General features: G+C 39.1%; 1 pseudogene; it reads right to left on the bottom strand.

The window, feature by feature from the left end:
• Nucleotides 1–22408, bottom strand: part of LOC142460992 (PIH1 domain-containing protein 2-like) — a 138171-nt pseudogene extending 115763 nt beyond the window's left edge.
• Between the last annotated feature and the right edge of the window lie 538 nt (nucleotides 22409–22946).

Raw genomic sequence — 22946 nt, 5'->3', positions numbered from 1 at the left:
GCTGTACTGCTGCGAGCGCTGGTAGATGATCTTCAGCAGAATTTTACTTGAGTGTCTTATCAGTGATACTATTCTCTAGTTTGAGCGTTCTGTTGAGTCACCTTTCTTTTTCATGGGTACAAATAGGCATCTCTTCCAGTCAGTTGGCCACGTAGCTGTTTTCCAAATTTCCTGGCATAGACCTGTGAGTGCTTTCAGTGCTTGATCTGCTTGTTGAAACATTTCAATTGGTATCTATAAATTACTGGAAACTTGTTTTTGGATAATCCTTTCAGTGAAGCTCGGACTTCTTCCTTCAGTACCATTGGGTTTTGCTCAGATGCTACCTCCTGAAATGGTGGAATGTTGACTAATTCTTTTTGGTACAAGACTCTGGGTGATCAATCATTCCATCTTCTTTGTTGCTTCTTGTATCATTCAATATTTTGCCCTTAGAGTCTTTCCGTGTTGTAACTCAAGACTAGCATGTTTTCTTGAGTTATTTCCGTTTCAGATGCACTTAGAAGAGTTGTGCAGTCCTGACTGCAATCGATTGCAGCACAAACCCTTCTTTCTCTTCCTCATTATTTTTACCTCCCCAGCCCCCATCCCAACCTCCCCTGCCATGCCCCTAGGTAATTCCTAATCCAGTTGCTGTCTCTCTAGATTTACCTACCCTGAATTTTGTATAAAGCAAATCATATGAAATGCAAATAAGAAACAAAGACAAAGCTAAACCGAGATAAACCTCAATTGAAAAGAAAGCAGAAACTATTAAAAATGAAACAAATTTAATATGAGTCAAAAAGGAGATCAAATGGTAAGATATTACATTTTACCCTAACTAAATGTGCCATAATTGACTTTACAATACTCTCTGTCTGACACCAAGTCTATTCATTTCCGTGGATTATGTTCAGAGGGGGTTTCGATGGACTTTGGGTTTTCAGTGTCTTCCATAGCTTTCAGCAAACCAGATGTTCAGAATTTAAGCTCTGATACTGTTCCCTCTTTGGGACTTGAATTTTGATATTTACAATCCTTGGGTCATACAGGCTGAATTACACAGGGTGGTGTGTTTCTCCCTGTGGACTTAGTTGACAACTTACTTAGATGGTTGTTTTAAGACAAGCCTTTTGAACCCCAGACACTATTCTTTCTGATACCTGGACACCATTTGGTTTCTTTGCCACCCTTGACCATAGCACCCATATCTTCTTCTTTATTTAAAAAAATCATTTTTATTGGGGGCTCTTACAGCTCTTATCACAATCCATACATATACCTATTATTGTGTCAAGCACTTTTGTACATATGTTGCCATCATCATTTTCAAGATATTTTCTTTCAACTTGAGCCCTAACATGATAAAATATAAATTATTATTATTTTCATATCTTACATTGTCCACTGGCTTGCTTCACCCACTTTTCTGTTGTTTGTCCCCCTGTGGGTGGTGGTGGTGGTTATATGTCGATCATTGTGATTGCTTCCCCTTTCTACCCCCACCTTCCCCTTAGTGTTTCACCCCAGTGTGATGGGGTCAGATCGGGCACAATTCCTGCAGTGTATCACCAGTCTTGTCCCCATAGAGTGCTATGGGTCAGTGAGGGACATTGGGTCTCATGGTGTGGTCAACCCTATGGTTCCCTCTGTGCATTGGCTGCTCTGAGGAGGAATATTGTCCTTAGGGCTGTGTTCCACTCTGTCTCCTTCCCTCTTTTCCCCTTTGTGTTCTGATCACATGCACCCCTTTCCCTGAACTGTAGCTTTAGTGTTGTCCTCTAAAGGGCATTTTTTTCTGGGGGGCGGGTAAGGTGGGGAAGTCCATATAGTTGGGTTTGGGGTCAGCCCCACACCTATTGGTTCACTGCTTCATGCTGGTATGTTGCATTCATGTCTTGGTGCACCGGAGTGAAGTCTGGTCCCTCTCCTGTGGAGATATAAACAATACCCTCCACTGCAAATAATGATAGTTCCATCTCTTTCTTCCCCAGGTGAATACCTTTGATGTCTTTTCTTTGCCTTACCCTGTTAGCTAGGCCCTCCAATAAGATGTTAAAAAGGAGTGGGGACAAGGGGCAGCCTTGTCTCATCCCTCTTCAGTGGGATTGTTGTAGTCTTTTCTCCATTGACTACCACGTTGGCTGTTGTTTCTCAGATATATCTTGTATTATATTGAGAATTTTTCTTCCATTCCTTTGGGTGTTGGTTATTGTTGAATGCTTTTTCCACATCTATTGATATTATCATGTGGTTCTTATATTTTTACAAGTCAATGTGACAGATAATACTAATGGCCTTTCTTATGTTGAACCATCCTTGCATCCCTGGTATGAATCCCACTTGGTTATGGTGAATTATTTCCTTTATATACTTTTGTCTTCTATGGTTGAGATTCTTGACATCCATCTGGGTTAGTCCAGGGAGGGTGGTTTTTCCAAGTATTTATCCATGTCTTCCAGGTTGTTGAATTCACTGGAGTACAGTCCTGCCTAGTTCTGTGTAATTATCCTTTTGATTTCATTAGGGTCCATTGTAATGCCCCCTGTTTTATTTCTCATCCTTGCTTTTGAAGTTTGTTCCTTCCTTCTTTGGATAGGTTTGCCAGTGGTCTGTTGATTCTGTTAATCCTTACAAAGAACCAATTGTTAGCTGCATTGATTTTCCCATAGTTTTCTTGTTTCCCCTTTCATGATTCTCAATCCTGAGTTTTATTATTTCTTTTATTTTGCTATTAGTAGGATTGTTCTGTTGACTCTGCTCTAATTGCTGTAAGTTTTGTGTCAGCATATCATCATAAGTCTCTCGTCCTTTTTCATGTGTGCATGTATTGCTATCAAACTGCCTCTGATAACTGCCTTCGCTGTGTCCCAAAGGCTGTGGTACATTGCATTTTCATTCTCATTGGTTTCTAGAAACTTCCTAATTTCATTTCTGATCTGGGCCAGTACCCACTCCTTTTGCAATAGAGAGTTGTTCATCCCCCAGTTGTTCGTGTTTTCTTAACCATCCTTTAGTTGATTTCTAGTGGTCTGACAGAGAAGTCTGTATGATCTCTATGTGCTTGAGTTTACACAGATTCAACTTGGGTCCCAGAATGTGGCCCATTTTTCAAGTATGTGTCATGTAGGCTTGAAAAAAATGATTTTTTTTTGCATTTGGGTGGAAAGCTCTGAAAATATCAGGTCAAGTCACCTAATTGTAATGTTTAGCTCTGTAGCCTCCTTGTTAAGCTTCTCATAGGGAAAGAAGCACCCGTATTTTGATGATTTTTTTCCTGAGGGCAAGTATTGAGTAGAAAGAACAATGTTATAAGAACTAATTGTTCTTATGCTTAGGCTTTCAGTATGTACAAGTCAACAATTCATCTATTACACATTTGATCAGCTACAGGCTGAAGATGTTGGTAGAATTCTTCAATTTGGCATCACTAGCTTTGGTGGTTGGTGAATAATTTTGAATAATAGTTGTATTGACTAGATTTACTTGTATGTAGATAGATATTATTCTAACACAGACAGCATTGTACTTCAGGATAGATATTGAAATGTCCTTTTTGACAATGGACGCAACATCATTCCTCTTGATTGATTCATTTGCTGCATAGTAAACCATATGAATTTCTGGTCGATACCAATCTATTCCAGCTTTCTAACACTTAGAATGTCAATCTATTTGTGTTCCATGTAATCTTTTAATAACTTTGAATTTTCCTTGATTCATACTTTGGAAACTCCAAGTTCTGATTATTAGTTGATGTTTGCAGCTATTTTCTTCTCATTTTGTCATGTCCCATAGCAAAGGAAGGTCCTGAAGACTCAACCTCCCACACTTTACTCTCTCCTCACCATTGGTGGTCTACTTTACTGTGAGAAGGAAGCTTTTCCTCAGTCATTTTCTTGAGTGACTTCTGATCCAAGGGCTCATCTTCTGGCACGATCTCTGACAATACTCTGCTTCCTTCCGTTCATTACGCTTTCAATATCTGACACTTTTTGATGCTATCCATGCTATTCAGTGGTTACATCATCAGAAGTATTTAACCGATTTGTTCTTATGCTAGAAGCTCTGCTGAAACCTGTACCCCCTGAGTTGTTTTGCTGGTAGCTTCTAGCATCACAGCACCATACAAGACACCACAGTATGACAAACTGATGGACAATGGTGGCTAGGTGTATTAAGTACTACAAAAGCATTCTAGTTAAGAAAGTGTTATTCTTTTTATCTAGTACTTAAGCGAGAAACCAAGTAAAGATTTTTTCTCTATTTCTGGATGGTATAACTAGTCAAGGAGCAGAAATTAGTTATTTCAATAATGTGTGAGAAGACTGAACAGTGATGAAGGACTCAATTTGCACAAATGTTCCAAAGACCAAACAAGTACAACTGAGCACACCCATGTCTTATTCATGAACAAAAGTAAAAGTAAAATTAAAAAGAACATTTCATGCATAATTTTATAACTTAAAAAAATAAAATCCAATGAGTCAGAAAGAACTACATGTCAGTGAATTTGTTTTGGAGTTAAATAAAGATCATGCTCTACAATAGTCTTTCGTGACTGAACTCACTACCATAGAGTCAATTCTGATTTCTAGTGACCCTACAGGGCAGGGTAAAACTATCTCTGTGAGTGTCTCAGACTGCAACTCTTTACAAGAATAGAAAGCCTCATCTTTCTCTTGAGGAGCAGCTGGTAAATTTGAACCACCGACCTCAAGATTAGCAGCCTAATGAGTGACCCACTAAGCCAAAGCATCCCAAACCTCAGTGGCTATTCAGTCCTTCGCACATAGCTCTACATCAGCTGGGTGTCTCTTTTGGGTGAGTTGTCTTCTTCACATTGCAGGTCTGTATGTTTTGTTCTTGCTTCACATGTTTCTCACCTTTTTTTCTTAAGGTGTTTTCATTATGACAGTGGCAAAATATTTAAAAGGACAAGCAGAACATGCAAGCCCTCTTAATGGCAATATTCAGAACTGGCAAGTTGTTTCTGTTATTGTCTGCTGTTGATTTCAACAGAATAGACAATGGGCAGAGTAGAACTGCCCTGTAGAATTCCCTAGACTGTACCCTCTTCATAGCAGATCACCTGGCATTTTATCCTAGAGAGTCACTAAATGGGTTGAACTATGGACCTTTCTGTTAACATCTGAGCATTTAACCACTGAATCATCAGAGCTCCTTCTTTCTCTCTATGTGGAGCTGCCTTTGACAAAGTTATATGCAAAATAAAAAGTTAAGGGGTGTGTGAATACAACAAGTTCACAATGAGGCGATGGCAAAAGTATGGATGGAAATCATGGTGAAGAATTGAAGTTAGTATTCTTACCTGTTACTGTGGGGATTGCACAGGTTTCCACTGAATCACCATTGCCTCACGTTAATCTCCTAGATAACAGAAAAACTGCTTGGTCGTGTGCCATCTTCCTGATTGCTGGTACGTGTGAGTCTGCTGTTGTGGCTATTATGTCAATCTATATCACTAAGCGTTTCTCTCCTATTGCAGACCTTTTAGCTTTACCAAATCGAATGTCCCTTTCTAGTGATGGGTCTTCCTTAAGTGGGCCGAGTGCAATGACAGCCTCACTTTTAAAGAGTGTTTTGGTTATATCTTTTCTAAGACTGATTTGTTAATTCTTTGAGCTGCTGGAAACATATTAACTATTTTTCTACCAACACCACAATTCAATGACATCTATTTTTGTCTTCCTTTTTCACAATCTAGTTTTTTGCATACATATGAGGTGATTGAAAAAACCAATTGCTTGAATCAAACACATTTCAATCATCAAATGACAACGTTGATTTCTAAAAGTTTAGTTTTACTGTGTTTTGATATATGAAACCTAGGATTGGTTAACCTACAGGGAGAGTAAGTAGAATAAAGGTTTGGGGGGTGGGTATAAGTAGATGATGTCAAAGATTACAGGAAAAAAAAGAATGCTTGGAAACTGATTGTGGTAGCAAGTGCACAATTCTGCTTGACATGACTGAACTATGGAATGATATGTATAAACTCCCAATTAACAATAAATTTAAAAAGAACTATTTTGAAGTAGACTTTTCCAATGCAAGAGACCATTTGATTTCTTGACTGCTGCTCCTATGGATATTGATTGCCTAATTTTTCTCAATTGGCACAGACTGTCTTACTTCCTACATATTTCTTTAGAAACAAGAAATCCTCATCTAAGAATATGAAAAATAGATAAGTCTCTGAAAAACAGAGTGGTTATCTTAGTGAAAGATAGTTTCAGAAAGAGTCCAGGTAGCATTCTCAAGTCTATAGGCTGGCTGCCCAAATGTAACTCCTTAATGTACCTAAAAGACTCTTTAAAATGTCAAGGTATAAACAGATGAGTAATGCTCTCCATCCATAGGATTTAAATTTTTTTCCTCTCCCATCACTCCCCTGATTAAATAAGAAATAAATTAAAATTTGAACTTGTTCTAGTAATCTTGTAACTTATGACTTACCTATCAATTTGTCACACTGTGGTGGCTTGCATGTTGTTAGGATGCTGGAAGCTATGTCACTGGAGTATCAAAGACCAGCAAGGTCATCCAAAGCGAATAGTTTTCAGAAGAGTGTGCAGACTAAGGCCAGACTTAGGCTCTGTTCCGGAGGAATCAGCAACTGAAAAGCTTATGCATTGCAGTGATAAACATTGTCAGATACTTAAAACCCCCTGAATAGCAGATGAACACCATCAGGTATCATGTTGGAAGGCTATTGCAAAATGTAACTGGGGAATATCAGCCTTTTCAAAGACTCAACCATAATGCCATGGGAGTGAAGCTGTGGAGACATTCCTTTGCTCATGTGATACAGCCCCAGATGACAAGAAAAAGCTGTAAATGCTAATTGGAACATGGAATGTATGAAGTATGAATCTAGGAAAACTGGAAATTATCAAACGTGAAATGAACCACTTAAAGTTCTTTATCTGAGACATTGTTGTGGTTAGTGTCCTCCAGTCAGTGGTGACTGATACGGACACTATGTATGACAGAGCTAAACATCTTAGGGTCCTGTGTTGCCTGCACCATCATGGTCATGTTTCAGCCCACATGACAGCCATTGTGCTAATTTATTTCATCAAGTGTCTTCCCCTTTTTCAGTGCCCCTCTACCTGACCAAGCAGATGTCCTTCTAGAGACTGACTTTTCCTGTTGACATGTCCAAAGTACAGAACACAATGACTCTCCTTACTTTTAAGGGGCATTCTGGCTGTTCTTCTTCCGAGTCAGATTTGTTTGTTCTTTTGTCAGGCCAAGATACTTTCAAGATTCTTTACTAGCACCATCCTTCAAATGCATGGATTCTTCATCGCTCTTCAGAGGCATCCCTGAGCTGAAATTGACTGGTATTGGTCATTTTGAATCAGGCATATCATATAGTTGGTTTACTATGCTGGGGATGATATTTTTCAAGAGGAAAGGCATCACATTTATCATCTAAAAGGATATTTCAAGAATTGTATCCAAGTACAATGCTTGAAATCTGTGATGGGATGCTATGTGTCTGCATACAAAGAGATTCCATCAATAAAACTATTATTTAAATTTACACACCAACCAAATCTTGATGCATTTGATTCATGGTGCTGGAAAAGACTATCAAAAGAACTGTGGACTGTCCAAACATAACAATCTATCTTATGAGAAGTGCAGTCAAAATGCTCCTTAGAAACAAGGATGGAGAGACTTTGCTTCACGTACAGTGGACTTGTTATCAGGAGAGACCAGTCACCGGTAAAGGTCATCCTTGGCGAAGCAGAAGAGCCTCAAAAAAGAGGAAGATAGCTGATGCGATGGATTAATACATAGCTCCCATAAAGGCTCAAACAGGACAATGAGTGTGAGGATGATGGAGGACAGGCACTATTGTTTCTGTTGTGTATATGGTTGCTATACGTTGGAACCAACTTGGTGGCACCTCCCAACAACAACAAACACAACCACCTTGTAACATTGGAGAGATTTCTTCCTTTGGAAATGAAAACATAGGAGTGTGTTTTCTTAGCTGGGATATATGTGAAGTACAACATATGCATTTTAGTTTTTAAATTGTGTAATGACAGGCGAGAAACCCAGAAAACAAATCTTCAACTGAAAAAGGCAAAACACCATAGTTTAATCACAATTTTACAAAGCTGGCAAAGAAGGCTACTCAGGCTGACTAGATAACTGAGCCAGAAAGAGGGGTGCCAACCTCCGGTGAGCTCACTTGCCTTTCTGATCCCAGTGCCTGGGAGCTTTTCAAGCTTGCAAATCAATTTGAAATATCCTAGTTGTTTTGTTCCTCAAGTAGTTCTAAAATACAGAATCCATTTGGATGTGAATCCTGGAGAAGTTCACTTCTGACTACCTCACTTGACAAATGTCATGATACCTTGAAGGAATGATCTGTGCTCAGTGCTTATTTGAAGAGATTAATACATTGCAAGCATTTGCTTCGACTTGTTATATTAAATAGAATTGATTCTCTTTGTGGGAATGTGTTCTATAAAGTTGTTGTGAGCACTGACTAGCGAATACTGAACCATTGTTCTGAGAAGAAATACAGTGTTAGTTTACTGTCAGCTTTTTGTAATAGCGCATTCATCAATAGATTGATACATGACCATGTTTTATCTTTCTCTTTTTAAAGGACACAATACTTAGTGTACACTGTTGAATCATTAACAATGAACTCACTGCCAACAGCACATGCCTGAATGAAGCTCACTTAACAAATGTTGTTTCCATTAAACATAAAAACATTTTTTAAAAAGCCTACTTACACTTTTAAAAAACTAAGCAATGTTTAGTACTATGTTTGGGGGCTATTTTCGACAGTAAAATCACTAATAAAAAGCCCAGAAATGCAAAAAAAATGAGCCACTAAATATAATGTGAGAAGGATACTTGTTTAGTATACAAAAACTGAAATAAAAAGAGCTATCCTAACCTCAGCTGAGAAAGTGGGTGTGGATAATTCAAAATTTTCACTGCTCTGTAGATGCCTATGTATGATGGTAAAAATGCCGTATATATTGATTTCCAAGTAACAAGTTTTATTGGGAATCCATGGGCAATAAAGGTAAACTATATTTTAGGAACTATAATAAAGAATATTTTAGTATTAAGCAGCTCCTATTGTTAAATTATTAGTTTCTCTTGTAGGAGAAGAAATTTCATAGGGAATATAGGAGGGTAAGTAAAAAATATTGTTACTAGAATTCCAATTCATACAGGGATTGGTTCACTTCAAACATAATGTGTTTAAACATGCTTTTGTGATCAAGAGGGTGGTTGCAGAAAAGTTTAATTTGTTAGGGTGCTTTCAAAAAGCAAAGCAAAACAAAATAAACAAACAGAATAGCCAGTCCGATTAAACAGGGCTTTCTGACTGGATTCCATGAGCCAGTTGAGCTCAAGGCAGAGAGGTTAGCTTTAAAGGGCATAGTGATGGGGGGCGGGGGGCGGGTTTCCAAGGGGCTATCTTGATAGATTTTCTTAAGGAACACAGGATAATCAGGAGAGCTATTATGGAGAAGTTTTAGGAAACTGACTAGAGTGTTGGTGCGAAAAAGCCCAGGAAAATTGTGCTAAGGAATTTTTTTTTCTTACCAAGACAATGCACCAGCTTAGTCTTCCAGAATTGGAAGGGTTGTCCCATGACAATTTCAATGGAAAACTTTACCCAACCCACTCTAGAGTCCTGACCTTGCCCAATTCAGCCTTCCTTTTGTCCCCCAAACCCAAAGACTATTTAAAAGGAACAAGACTTGAGTCCCTCCAGATGCCCACACTACCCCTTTGAGTTGGCTTCAATGGAATAAAATGGAATTCTTCAGGGAAGTTTCGAGACTTAGACAATCATCTTAGGAAGTACAGAGACCTAGAGGGAGACTATGTCACGAAAGCAAAGCTACACATCTCGACAATTTTGTGTATTATGAGTTTCTGTAAGTCCCCCCTCCCCGCACTTGTGTGTGAGCTTGACAAACTGTGGCGGCTTGCATGTTGCTGTGACCCTAGAAGCTATGACACTGATATTACACATGCCAGCAGGGTCACCCAGAGAACAGTAGGTTTAAGAGGAGCTTCTGTTCTGAAAACAGGCTACAAAGAAGCAATGGGCTGGCTGTCTATGACTGAGGAGATGGTGAGAGAAACCTGATGAAGAGCAGCGGTCAATATGGCGAGATACCGAAAACCTCAGGAGTATTAGGAGGACAGTGTTAGATGTGGTGTCCCATGAGTCTCTCCGGTTGGAGGCACTCGAATCAGGACGAGGAGGGGTTGCCTTCTCACAGGTTTGTCGGTCAGAATGACTGGGATGGAGGACAGCCTTTATTTAATGGTGGGGCACGACTCAAAATGGGAAGACTCAGAACAATCCCAAGGATTAATTTTTCCAATGATAAGTAATAGGAGCTTGAATTTATGTTGTATGAGCCTAGAAAAATTTTAAGTCATCAAAAATGAAAGAGAATACATAGAGAAAGATATTCTAGACATTGGTCACCTAAAATAGATTAGTACTGGCCATCTTGAATCAGATAATCATCTGGCTTACTATATCAGGAATATGAAATTTAAAAAACAACAGCATCTCCTTCATTATCAAAAAGGAAATCTCAAGATCTTGAAATACAATGTTTCTGTGAGAGGATAATACCTATACTGTGTTAGGCTGAGTCTTTTAAACTAGAGAGATGAAACCAGTGACAAAATAGAATTTTATATCAAGAAAGTGATACAACCCAAGTCCATGGGACAGAAGCTGGCTGCAGACTCCCAGACTTCCGTCATTGCTGGCAGATGAAGCAAGAAGATGAAGTTGGAGGCTTGGAGGTCACAGCTTGGTGGGTGCAGAGTACATGTCTCCAATGTCCCCAAAAAGGCACATCCTAAAGGAAGTATCATCAGGCTGGGACCTGATTGATTGATTAACACCCTGACTTTCCACCTCCACAAGGTGAAATGAATTCTAAGCACCACATACGTACATGCAAAGAAAGCTGGCCAATGCAACCATTACTCAAATGTATGAGCTGACCATGGAAGCGAGTGTGATTAGCAGCTCCATGTGTAACCACCATGCCACCACCAGGGCAATTAGGCAAGTACCTGAAATAAAAAGAGGAAAGTTATTTCTATTCATAGGTAACATGATCTTATATAGAGGAGAGCTTGAAAAATCTGAAAGAAAAAAAAGACCATTAGAGTTAATACTACCAATGCCTGCTCTGTTTTACGGAGTACTTTTAATGATTAAATGCAAACTATACAATGGACTTGGTGTCATCTTTGCTCTGTCATGTTTACACCCAAGACAATCCCATGTAGCAGTTCAACTCCATCACACGTGGTCTCTTTGAGTCAGAACTGACTTGATGGTACCTCACAATGTACAGTAGAGGGTATTCGTGTATCAATTGCATATAGGGTATTACTCAAGGGAATCATGATGTCCAAATTCAGTGGTTACCTTCCATTTGCTTAGACTGCAACATTAATGCAACCTTATTTTTGTGTAATCCATCATGGTGATGTTGTTAGATGTCACAGAGTTGATTCGGATTGATGGAAACCTTGTGTTCAAAGTAGAACTACTGTATATTATTGTAAAGGCTGTGGCCTTTTGGAAATGGTTTGCCTCCACTGACTTCTGAGGCCACTCTGGGTGGGTTCAAGCCATCAACTCTTCACTTAACAGTTAAGTGCCTACCATACATGACCATTATTGGGTTGTATTTTAAGTCCTACTTGAAAGCAGATGAAATATCAGGAATAAGTAGATCTTATTTACTCTTTTTATAATTAGAACATATGAAAGTATTTTGGGAAATTACCTTTTAGAAGGACCCACGTGAATTGGTTTCTAACCAACATATTTTCTTATGTCTCAAAGTCGTTTCAGTACATACTCATTTTTTGGCTTGGTACTTTCTTTCCTCACTTCTTTTCTTATCCTGGTTTATGATACTCAGTAGCTAATAGAATGAGGTAATTGGCAAAGATATTTCTCTGGAGTTACACATCTTGATCTATTTCATGTGCTTTTTCCTCTTCCAGAGTGAATTAAGGAGAGAAGCAGCTGACTCTTTGGCTTAGATCATAAATCTGATCTTGCCAGTGACAGGGTTAAATTTCATGGGTGGGTTCAAGTGCAGCTATTTTATTTTTGCTACTTTGAAAATCCCATGTATTAACAGAATTCCCTCCAAAAGCTGTTTAAAAGCGGACAGAAGGTCAGCTACAGTCAGTATAGTCTCTGTTTGGATAAGCAATAGCTCCTTTGCCCCACTCTGCTATTTTTCAGACGCCCACAGTTGGATCATACTAAGCCTATAAGTTGGGGTTATTTATTGATGGACTCACAGCAGTGGCTTGGCTCTCAGGAGAGCTTTCTCTGGGAATGCCTAATACACACAACCAAATCCCCAGTCTAAGCACTTCTGCCACTTGAGAATTATCATGTCTTATCAATTGCACACAGAGTCTGCCATTTTAGGATGCTTTAAAAATAGATATATTGGTATCATAGCATTAATATATGTCCATTAATAAAAGCACAGCAAAGATATCTAAACTAACAAAGCAATAAAATATCTTACCGCTCAGATGTAACCGGTTCTCATGTTGCTTTATAAACAGATACACACATTCTCATATTTCTGAATGGCACTATACTCTGTTATTTCTTTAAAATGTCTTTTCAGGTTAAAAAGAAGTATAAACACCACACACCAACAACTGCTTCTAGAATATTAATTTTAATGATCGATGAGCACTTTCGCTGGGTGAATGTGGTGTCATTTATTCAACCAATACCCTGTTTAAAATACTTTTGTTATTTTCTTGGACTGCTTTGGAAAATGCAAATCTTGATGTCATCTCTATAGTACTTTTAAGATAACAAGATGCTTTAAAAAATGAAATTTAGTGATCTCATGATGCTTTAACATAACTATCACAAGTGGATGGCTTTAACAAATATAAATTTATTCTCCCACATTTGGGGATGCTAGAAGTTCAAGTTCAAGGTTCCTGTATTAGGGGAAGCCTTTTCTCTCTATCAGCCTTGGGGAAAGGTTCTTGGATCTTTCTAACATCTGTAGCCCCAGAATTCCTTGGAAGTCTCTTGGCATTAATCTTCCTTGGGTCTACGAGTTTCTTAGTGAAGGACCCCTTGGTTCAAACAATCAATCAGGCCCTGGATTTTCATCAGTGGTACTCAGGACCCTCTAGTGCTGCTCACGTGTCTCTCTTTTCACCTTTTGTAAGAGAAAAGGTGTTGCAGGCCATACTACCGGTATGTAAGGTCTCTTTATATCAGAGTGACCTGTCTAAGGATGCTACATTCCACCCTAATCCCCTTACAACTGCTTGGATGATCACAGAAGATTCCATCATAGGGGTGATTACATCATTGCTTAACTGCCAAAGCACTAAGAATCATGGTCCAGCCAAGTGAATGTATATTTTTTAGGATACCATTTAATCTATGATAATCCCCATCTTCAATAATAATCGTCGAGGTGATGGTTTTACTTCAAGGGCCTTTAGCTTCCTCTTGGAGTGCAGGTCTCGTGGCAAATTTCTCACTCAAGGGAAAGTATATCTGCCTTTTATAACCCCTTTGTACAAAACACATTCACATTTTCCCTTCTCTGAGATTTATTTTTCTACTTTAACGCAGGAAGCATCGTGATTGGGTCTCGCTGTTGGTACCTACTCCTGGAGACTGGGACCATTAACTGTAAGACGGAGACAATTTCAGATGTCTGCCTGGGTCACATAACAGCAACCCGTGCCTTTGCTTCTTGTGTCTCTTGAAACTAACACAACAATGACAGCAGTACTAAAATGGACACTGACATGGTTGTGATAAATAAGTACCTGAAAGCATTCGGTGAAGTCCTTATACATTTTCACCTAAATATATATTTATGCTTAAAACTTGCTAGACTTTGTTTCTGCTGTTAATGTTTGCGGGTGGGGTCGGGGTGACAAGTAGATGATTATTAAACAACTAGTGTCACACAAGGAGCTCTGGTGGTATACTGGTTATGCATTGGGCCGATATATGTAAGATTTACAGTTCGAAACCACCAGCAGTTCTCAGGCAGAAAGATGGGGTTTTCTATTCCCGGGAAGAGTTACAGTCCTGGAAACTGAAAGGCGACAGTTCTACCCTGTCCTATAGGGTCACTATGGGTCGGTATTGACTTAATGGTAGTGAGTTTTTTATTTGAAGTCATATAACCATGTGTTATTGAACCCTGTTTTTCTAATCACTGATTGTGAACTTGGGAGGTGGGGGAAGAAACAAAAGTATTTTTAAGCCTCAAATTTCTTTATCTGTGAAATACACATGATGATATACCTTCATCACAGGGTTACTATGAAGCGCCCACCTTTTCCTCCCACCCCAAACCAACCAACGAACAAACAAACTCACAGCAATCAAGTGGATTCCGAGTTGTAACATATCTGCTCCACAGGGTGGCTGACGCTCTAATTCTTTAGGGGAGAACACAGCCTCATCTTTCTCTAGCAACTGGGGCTAGTGGGTTCAAATCACCAGTCTTCTAGTTGGCAACCCACTGCACAAGGCTCTTCCAAATGCTATGAGAATTAAATAATACCTATACTGTGCTTATTTTAGTATGTAGCACATAGTAAATACTCATTATTATTATTAATTTAAAATGGATTCTTTTCTCCTTAGGTCTTTGAGCACCTTAAATCAGCCTTTAATTACATGATATGCTTGCTCACAGAATGACAGTTGAAGGCCATGTATATTTGCCATAAGAAAGCAAGCAGAAAATAGGCCATATGGTAGGTAAACTATATTGGATTTCTCTCCAGATCACCATGCCCAGAGCTCTGCAAGTACTAAGTATACAGAAATGTTTTGTTTCTTATGATGATGGTGTCTGTGCCTTGCCAGTAACACTTCCACATTTAGAAGAAACACAATGAAGGGGCAGGTCCAAGGTTGTTCTAATTTTCGTGAATCCCAGCATTCTGTCAGACAGATGAGTAGTTTGCAGCATTAGAGCGTAATGGAAGACTTACTGTTAACCAAATGGGGCTGAAGCAATCAACTTCCTCCATTTGGCTTAGCTTCTATGCTCATGACTTTTGGAAAGTGTGTGCCAGTTTCCAGAATTTGAAGGACAAGAGCTGTAAATTCGCATGCTGTCTCTAATTCTGATGGCATCCACTGGGACACGCTAGGAAGTCGATAACTTATTTGTCCATCTTCCTGGCTAATTGTAAATGTGAAAACATCAAAGAGTGAACATCATGCTTTACGAATTTCTGATCACAAAAATGTGTCTGCTTAAAGGCCACCGATGAGACAGTTTTATCACCAGAATAATTAATGTTTTGCAAGGACATTCATTCCCTGTTGCTTCTGGCTGAGAATTTTGATTTGATACTAAGAGCAGAGGATTTTATCAGCAGCTCCCCAGAGATGTTATTTCTCAATTGTCACCAAACCGAATAAGGTACCGAACATAATAAGTGCCCTGGGTTTGCTTCCCACCCACCACTCTTTTAACCCAGCTGTCTGGTTGCTAGTATAATATAAATTATGCCATTTGAGCTACTTTAGTATCAGACAGGATTGGGTCATGGGGTTTATAAGCTTACGTCATCAGCTTCTCTTCTGGCACTGCCTCTGACTCTGAATTACTCATCAATTTACCGGAAAAGACTCTTCCCTTGATTTGTCCTTGCATAATGGCGACGTTTTTAGTTCCCAAAGAAATGGTCCATCACAACTGTTCAGTTTGGGTTTCCTTGAGGGAGACCAAAAGAGAGTCCCAGTGAGGACAAGACAGGACAAGACGGAATTTCTGGCCCTCTTCCAAGCTTTAACTTCATTGAAACAGTATTATTTCTCTTCCATTTTTATTTTACCTCAGCAGCATACGTAGAATATCATAGGGAATGAAATTAATGATCACACGCCTCCCTCCACAAAGTGGGTATTTTATAAAGGGAGCTTGGAATAACGAGGGAATCCATTGCCAGAGTGAGTCTCCTAGTAAATCTCTCCTGCTGAGGTAAGCTTAGGGAGAAACAGGCTCCATTGAGGAGAAGACCCCCAATATGTTGTCTGGTGTGTTTCCCTTATATAGCTTTCCTAATCATAACCAACGTTTATTGAACGATGGGTGAGTCCTATGTGTAGCAGATATATCATTAAGCTTCATAATAACCAAAGAAGTCAGAGACTTTTTCTTGTAATTGACACTATTTTGGTGGTGGTCCATTTAGTTAATTACTTAGTTATTTGTATTCTGTTTCTTTTCTAAAGGAATTTGATGTATTCATACTTCTATTAACAGAAAAGTAGATACTCTCTCCACTAACACAGTAGCTTTAAAGGAAACCAGGCAATGGCCAGGAAGAACTTCATAGCTTTGCTTCCCGGTCTTTTTCTGCCTTGCTGTGTTGTGTATTCCTGGTGATCTGGGCCATTTGGATAATGGGGAAGTGGGATTTGCAGGACTGCTTCCTTGTCTTGCTTAGTCCAAGGAATTCATGGAAAGAGTACTTCCAGTAGTCCATGTGAGAGGAACCAATGGGAGTTTCACATCTCGCATGGACTTTGTGTGACATATGACTTTTGATAATGGTGTTCTTTTTTCGTAATCATTTTATTGGGGGCTCATACAGCTCTTATCACAAAACATCCATCCATCCACTGTGTCAAGCACATTTGTTGCCATCATCATTTTCAAAACATTTTCTTTCTACTTGAGCCCTTGGTATCGGCTCATTTTTTCCCTTCCCTCCCTCCCAAACCCTTGATAATTTATAAATTATTATTATTTTTTTCATGTCTTACACTGACCTATGTCTCCCTTCACCACTCTTCTATTGTCCGTTCCCCAGGGCAAAGCTTATATGTAGATCATTGTGTTCGGTTCCCCCCTTTGTCCCCTACCTTCCTCTTCCCCTCCTGGTATTGGTGCTCTCATTGTTGGTTCTGAGGTGTTTATCTGCCCTGGATTCCCTGTTTCCCACTTTCATCTGTACCCCAGTACATGCTCTGGTCTAGCCGGATTTGTAAGGTAGAATTGGGGTCATTATAGTGGGGAGGGAGGAAGCATTAAAGAACTAGGGGAAAGTTGTATGTTTCATCAGTGCTACACTGCACCCTGACTTGCTCATCTCTTCCTTGGGACTCTTCTGTAAGGGGATGTCCAATTTTCTTCAGATGGGCTTTGAGTCTCACTCTGCACTTGCCTTCATTCACATTGATATGATTTTTCATTCTGGGTCTTTAATGCCTGATACCTAATTCCATCGACACCTCATGATCACACAGGCTGGTGTGCTTCTTCCATGTGGGCTTTGTTGCTTCTATGCTAGATGGCTGCTTGTTTACGTTCAAGCCTTTAAAATCCAAGATGCTATATCTTTTGATAGTTCGGCACCATCAGCTTTCTTCATCACATTTGCTTATGTACCCATTTTATCCTCAGTAATCATTTTGGAAAGGTGAACATCATGAAATGCCAGGTTAATAGAACAAAGTGAGGGAGGGAGTGTGGGAAAGGGAGGGAAAAAGAAATGAGAACCTGATACTAAGGGCTTAAATAGAAAGAAAATGTTTTGAAAATGGTGATGGCAACATATGTACAAATGTGCTTGACCTAATGGATAAATTTATGATTTTTGATAAGAGCTGTATGAGCCCTCATTAAAAAAAAGGAATGCCAAGTTATTAGAATAAAGTGTTCTTGCCTTGAGGGAGTACTTAATAGAGGCCAATGTCCATCTGCTGCCTTAATACTTAACATATAAATATATGTACATAGATATATTTCCTTATTGTCATATATAAACATAGTTACATATGTACATACCTGTATTTAGACCTCTATATATATACCCTTTGCCTCCTAGTTCTTTCCTCTATTGCCTTTTACTTCCCTCTTATCCCACTATCATGTTTGGCCTTCATTCAGGTTTCAGTAATTCATCTTGACTACATTGCCCTTAATCAAGCCCCATCAGACATCCAATGCCCTCCTCCCATATTGTTCCCTTGTCCCTGGGTTTGTTGAAACCCCACTTTGTTTCCCCCACATCCCCCTATCCCATGTCCCCCCAGAACCCTTGGTCCTGTTGTTTTCTCCTCTGGATTGCTTTTCCTGCCCATCTTATCTAGATAGACATGCAGAGACAATAATAAGCACAAAAACAAAAACAAAGCAAAATAAACCATCAAAACAAAACAACAACAACAAAAAGAAAAGCTTATGAGGGTTTTATCTGTCCTAATTCCATGTATCTGGAGTTCTTATCTGTACCAGTGTGTATCCTCCCGTCTAGCTGGATTTGTAAAGTAGAACTGGGTCACTTCAGTGGGGGCAGAAAGCATTCCAGAATTAGAGGGATCATGTGTGTTTCGTCAGTCCTGTACTGCACCCTGGTTGAATTGTCCTACCTGGTAACCCTTCTGTGGGGCGGAATGTCCAATTGCCTACAGATGGGCTTTGGGTCTCCACTCCAACCTCTCTCTCCCACACCCATATAATTGTTTGTTTTGGATCTTTTGATACCTGATACCAGATCCAATTGACACCTCCTGATCATACAGGCTGATGTGCTTCTTCCATGTGGCCCTTGTTGCTTCCCTGCTAGATGGCCACATGTTTGACTTCAAGCATTTAAGACCCCAGATGCTATATCTTTTGATAGCCAGGTACCATCTGATTTCTTCACTACATTTGCTTATGCACCCATAATGCTGTCTTCAGCAATTGTGTTGGGAAGGTAAGTATCAATGAGTGCCAGGTTATCAGAACAAAATGATCTGGCGTTTAGGGAGGTCTTGACTAGAAGCCCCAAATCTGTCTTCTATATCAATACCCAACATATAAATATATGTACGTTGGCCTCTATCCCTTTCATCATAATACACGTCTTCATGCCTTTAGCTACACCTCTATAATTAGCTCTTGCCTCCTACTTCTTTCCTCTATTTCCTTTCCCCTTCCTCCTGTCCCACTGTGGTGCTCACCCTCCATTCGTGGCCCTGCCATTTTCATTTTCTTTGTTGGAAGATTTTAAATTGTGAATCATTTCTTCAGTAGAAATAGAATTATCCTGTTTGCTATTGATTACATTTTGATATCTGTGTCTTCCACAAAAGTTGCTCTAGGTCATCCAGATTGCTTGTCAAATTTATTAGCATGTGTTTGATAACAATGTTCTCTTTTAATGCTCACCTATAGCCAGAACTTCTGTTGCTCTCCCGTTAGTGGTGCATTTTCTCTGTCTCCCTCTTCTTCTTAGTTTTAATAAGGCTAGCTAGGGTTTATCAGCTATGTTGATGTCTTTAATTGGATCGCTCTTGGCTTTATTTGAGGAGTCATAATATGTTGTGGATAACATTGGGCTGCTATTTCCAAGGTCAGCATTTTAGAAAGATTGGTCTTTCTGCTCCCCATAAAGATTTATAACCTCAGAAACAAACGGAAAAAAAACAACACTTCTGCCCTGGCCAACAGGGTCACCATGGGTTAGAATTGAACTGATGGCAGTGAGTTTTTAAGTTTAAAACCTCCTCCCCCTATTTTTTGGCCTATTTTTAATTTTATTAATTTTGATAATACCTTCACGATTTCTTTCTTCTAGTTACCTTGCTCTTCTTTTTCTAACTCCTTGAGGTCAAACAGTAGGGAATTTAGATTTTTCTCTCTAATATAAACATTTAAGGATATAATATTTCCTCTAACATCTGCCCCTGCTGTCAGCCACAAATGATAACACGTATGGTAGGCTATATTATGGCCATCAAATGTGCTTTCCAGCACCTATGAATGTTACTTAAATGGAAAATGATATCCTGTATTTAAATGAAAGATTTTAAAATTGAAGGCTATCCTGGGTTATCTGATGTACCCAGTATAATCACAAGAGACTTTGTAAGAGGACACAGAAGAGACTGTTTCAGAGAAGACATGCTGCGCTAATGGAAGCCGAGGGAGAGTCGTGTCCATTGAAGATGAAGGTGAAGAGTTTTACACCAAGGAATACAGAAGGATACTAGAAGCTGAATCAGGAAATAGGTTCTTTCCTCAGAGGACCCAGCAGGAATCAGGCCTGATGGCACTACATGAAACTGATTTCAGATCTCTCACTTCCAAAACTGTAAGATAGTAGTATTGTATTATTTTAAGTGACAATGTTTGTAACCATTTTTTGCCACAGCAATAGAAAGTAAATAACTCAGTATTTTCCTTATCACTAATTCAAAATATATTCCAATATGCCCTTAATTTCCTCTTTGACCTACGCATTAAATATGTCTTTATGTTTTAAGTTTTGGATTTACCAATAGATATCTAAGTGTTTTTTTTCATTTTATTCCATCTGGTCAGAGAACACAATCTGCATGAATTCAACCATTTAAAAGGAATTGAGACTTGTTTTATGTTGTAACAGGTGACCTACCTTTGTTAACATGGTATGGGTGTGTAATTATTCAGACCTGGTGTGTCTTACTAGAGTTTTGTCCAGTATTTATTTCATTTGAGGAAGGAAGAGCATTCAAAATCTCCTGTAAAGCTTGTGAAATAGCCACGGTCTCCCTTTTGTTCTATCAATTTTTGCTTCATGAATTTAAACACTTTATTGAGAATTAGGTGGGGGTGTTGTATTTTAGATCATTAATTTTGTATCCAACAGTTTAAAATAAATCAGTTCACCCTCCCTCAATAGTTTACCCTGCCCCTTTCCTTTCTTTGCTCTTTCTTCTTTCTCTTGTGCATTACTCTCTTGCCCTTCACTCAGCTTAATAGCTGTCAACCCCCTAGCCTATTGCTTTATCATTCCTTACTTTCCCTCCCCACTTGGATAATCTTCAAAGTCTTTTCCCTATGGTATGGAAGGATTTGTTTGTCTTTTAAAGAACAGGGGTCTCATACAATATTTATTCTTTTGTGATTGACCGATTTCACTCAGCATGATATTCTCCAGGTCTGGCCATGCCATGAGACTCTTCCTGCTTTCCTCATTTTTAGCGATGCATAGTATTCCATCGTGTGTATGTACTAAAGCTTCTTTAACCGTTCTCCTGTTGATAGGCATTAGGTTGCTTACATCTTCTTGCTACTGTGAACAGTGCTGCACTGAACAGAGATATTCCATGTCTGTTTTGCTATGGCTTACTTTTGGGGGGATATACTCACTAGACGGTTTCCTGGATTGCATGGAATTTCCATTCTTCGTTGTTTGAGGTAGCATCTCTTGCTTTACACAGTGGTCGTTCATATTTACACACCTACCACCAGTATAGGAGAGTTCCAGTCTCTCTGCACCCTCTCCAATATGTATTTATTTATATTTAGTTTGGCTGCCATTGTTGGTGTAAGGTGGTATCTCAATATTGCTTTGATGTACATTTCTCAGATGGCTAGTGATAGTGAGCACTTCTTCATATGTTTGTTTTCTATTTGAGTGTCATCATTGCTGAACTATCTGTTTATATCCTTTGATCATTTTTAAATTGAGTCATTCATCCTTTTCTTATTGAAACATTGCAGTTCCTACAGGTTTTATATGTTAGTCGCTTGTCTGTTTTGTCCTTGCAAAGATTTTTCCCCACTTTATGGATCCTCTTCTGATAACCCTTTGATAAGTCTTCTGGTGCACATAGTGTCTTATTTTTAGTCGGCCCCAGTCATCTCTTCTGTTCTCTACTGTGTGTGTTTGTTTGTTACATCTGGTGGTGTATCTATGTGCTGCAAAGGGCCTTTCACCTCCTTGGTGGTCTAATTATGTACCCAAATTCTTCATTGTTTGTGAAGTGAAAAAAAGTATAATCAGGGAAATCTGTATTCTGACATGACGGTGCCAAAAAATGGAGTTGCAAGTAATGTATTGGTGGTCCAATACCATTTCCGCAGGGGTTTCCCCACCACTCCCTGAAGTATTATTAGGTCCAGAAATTCCCAAATGTCATCGTTGGTCACTGGTTCCCACTTTCTGCTTCTTGAAAACTTATGAAGCAGAGTAGCGGATTGTTGCTCTTTGTACTGATTTGTCTCTGTAACAATTTTTTTTCAATGACCTCATCTGGCAGAAATAATTGTAGGTACACCAAAGGGTTGTTGTGGTCAACATCTACTTTCACACCAGGTGCTCCAATAAACGGGAATCTTGGGGGAGATGCCTGATCCGTACCGCAGAAAATAGAGCACCAAGTTCGCACATCGCTGAGCTCAGGTGCGGAATCGTCACTGTCGTCACTTATCTGATCAGTGTCATATGATGAATTTCCACATGAACCGCTATTGCTCAATTCTGCGAGTAATTCTAACTCACTGTCGCTGTCATTTATCTGGTCTAAAACTCTTTTTGTGTTAAAGTGACACTTTTTTGATACCATGGACAAAAATTTTCCAGGCAAAATTTTTTTCTAATGACAGTAAAAGGGCCAGCAAGGCACTGGAGACTGGTCTAGGGACAAATCTGAGGTGATTTGCTTTGATACAATGTGATCCTCACAGGTGCTATAAGGGGGATCATGATAGTTGGGGGGTGAGAAAGAGGAAAGTTGTGTTTCATGATTGCTACATCGCATTCTGACTAGCTCATCTCCTCCCTGAGACCCTTCTGTAAGGGGATGGATGGACATCCAATTTTGCCAGCACCATTTGAAGAAACTATTTCTGATTTAATGTGTTTTTGGCTCTTTGTTAAATATGATTTCTATAATTCAATAGAACTATTTCTGAGTCCTCTATTCTGTTCTATTAGTCTATGTATTTGTCATTGTACTGGTATCAAGCTGTTTTTAAATACTATAATTGTGTAATAAATTTTGGGATCAGGATATGAGAGGTCTCCTATTTTATTCTTTTTTCTGAAGCTCTTTGCTTATTCTGAATATTTTCCCACACCACATAGATTTAGTAATCATTCTT

This window comes from Tenrec ecaudatus, chromosome 11 (genome assembly GCF_050624435.1).
Source record: "Tenrec ecaudatus isolate mTenEca1 chromosome 11, mTenEca1.hap1, whole genome shotgun sequence".
In the NCBI taxonomy this organism is placed as follows: domain Eukaryota; kingdom Metazoa; phylum Chordata; class Mammalia; order Afrosoricida; family Tenrecidae; genus Tenrec; species Tenrec ecaudatus.
The sequence above is the reverse complement of the archived record's forward strand: the minus strand, read 5'-3'. Positions and strand labels throughout refer to the sequence as shown.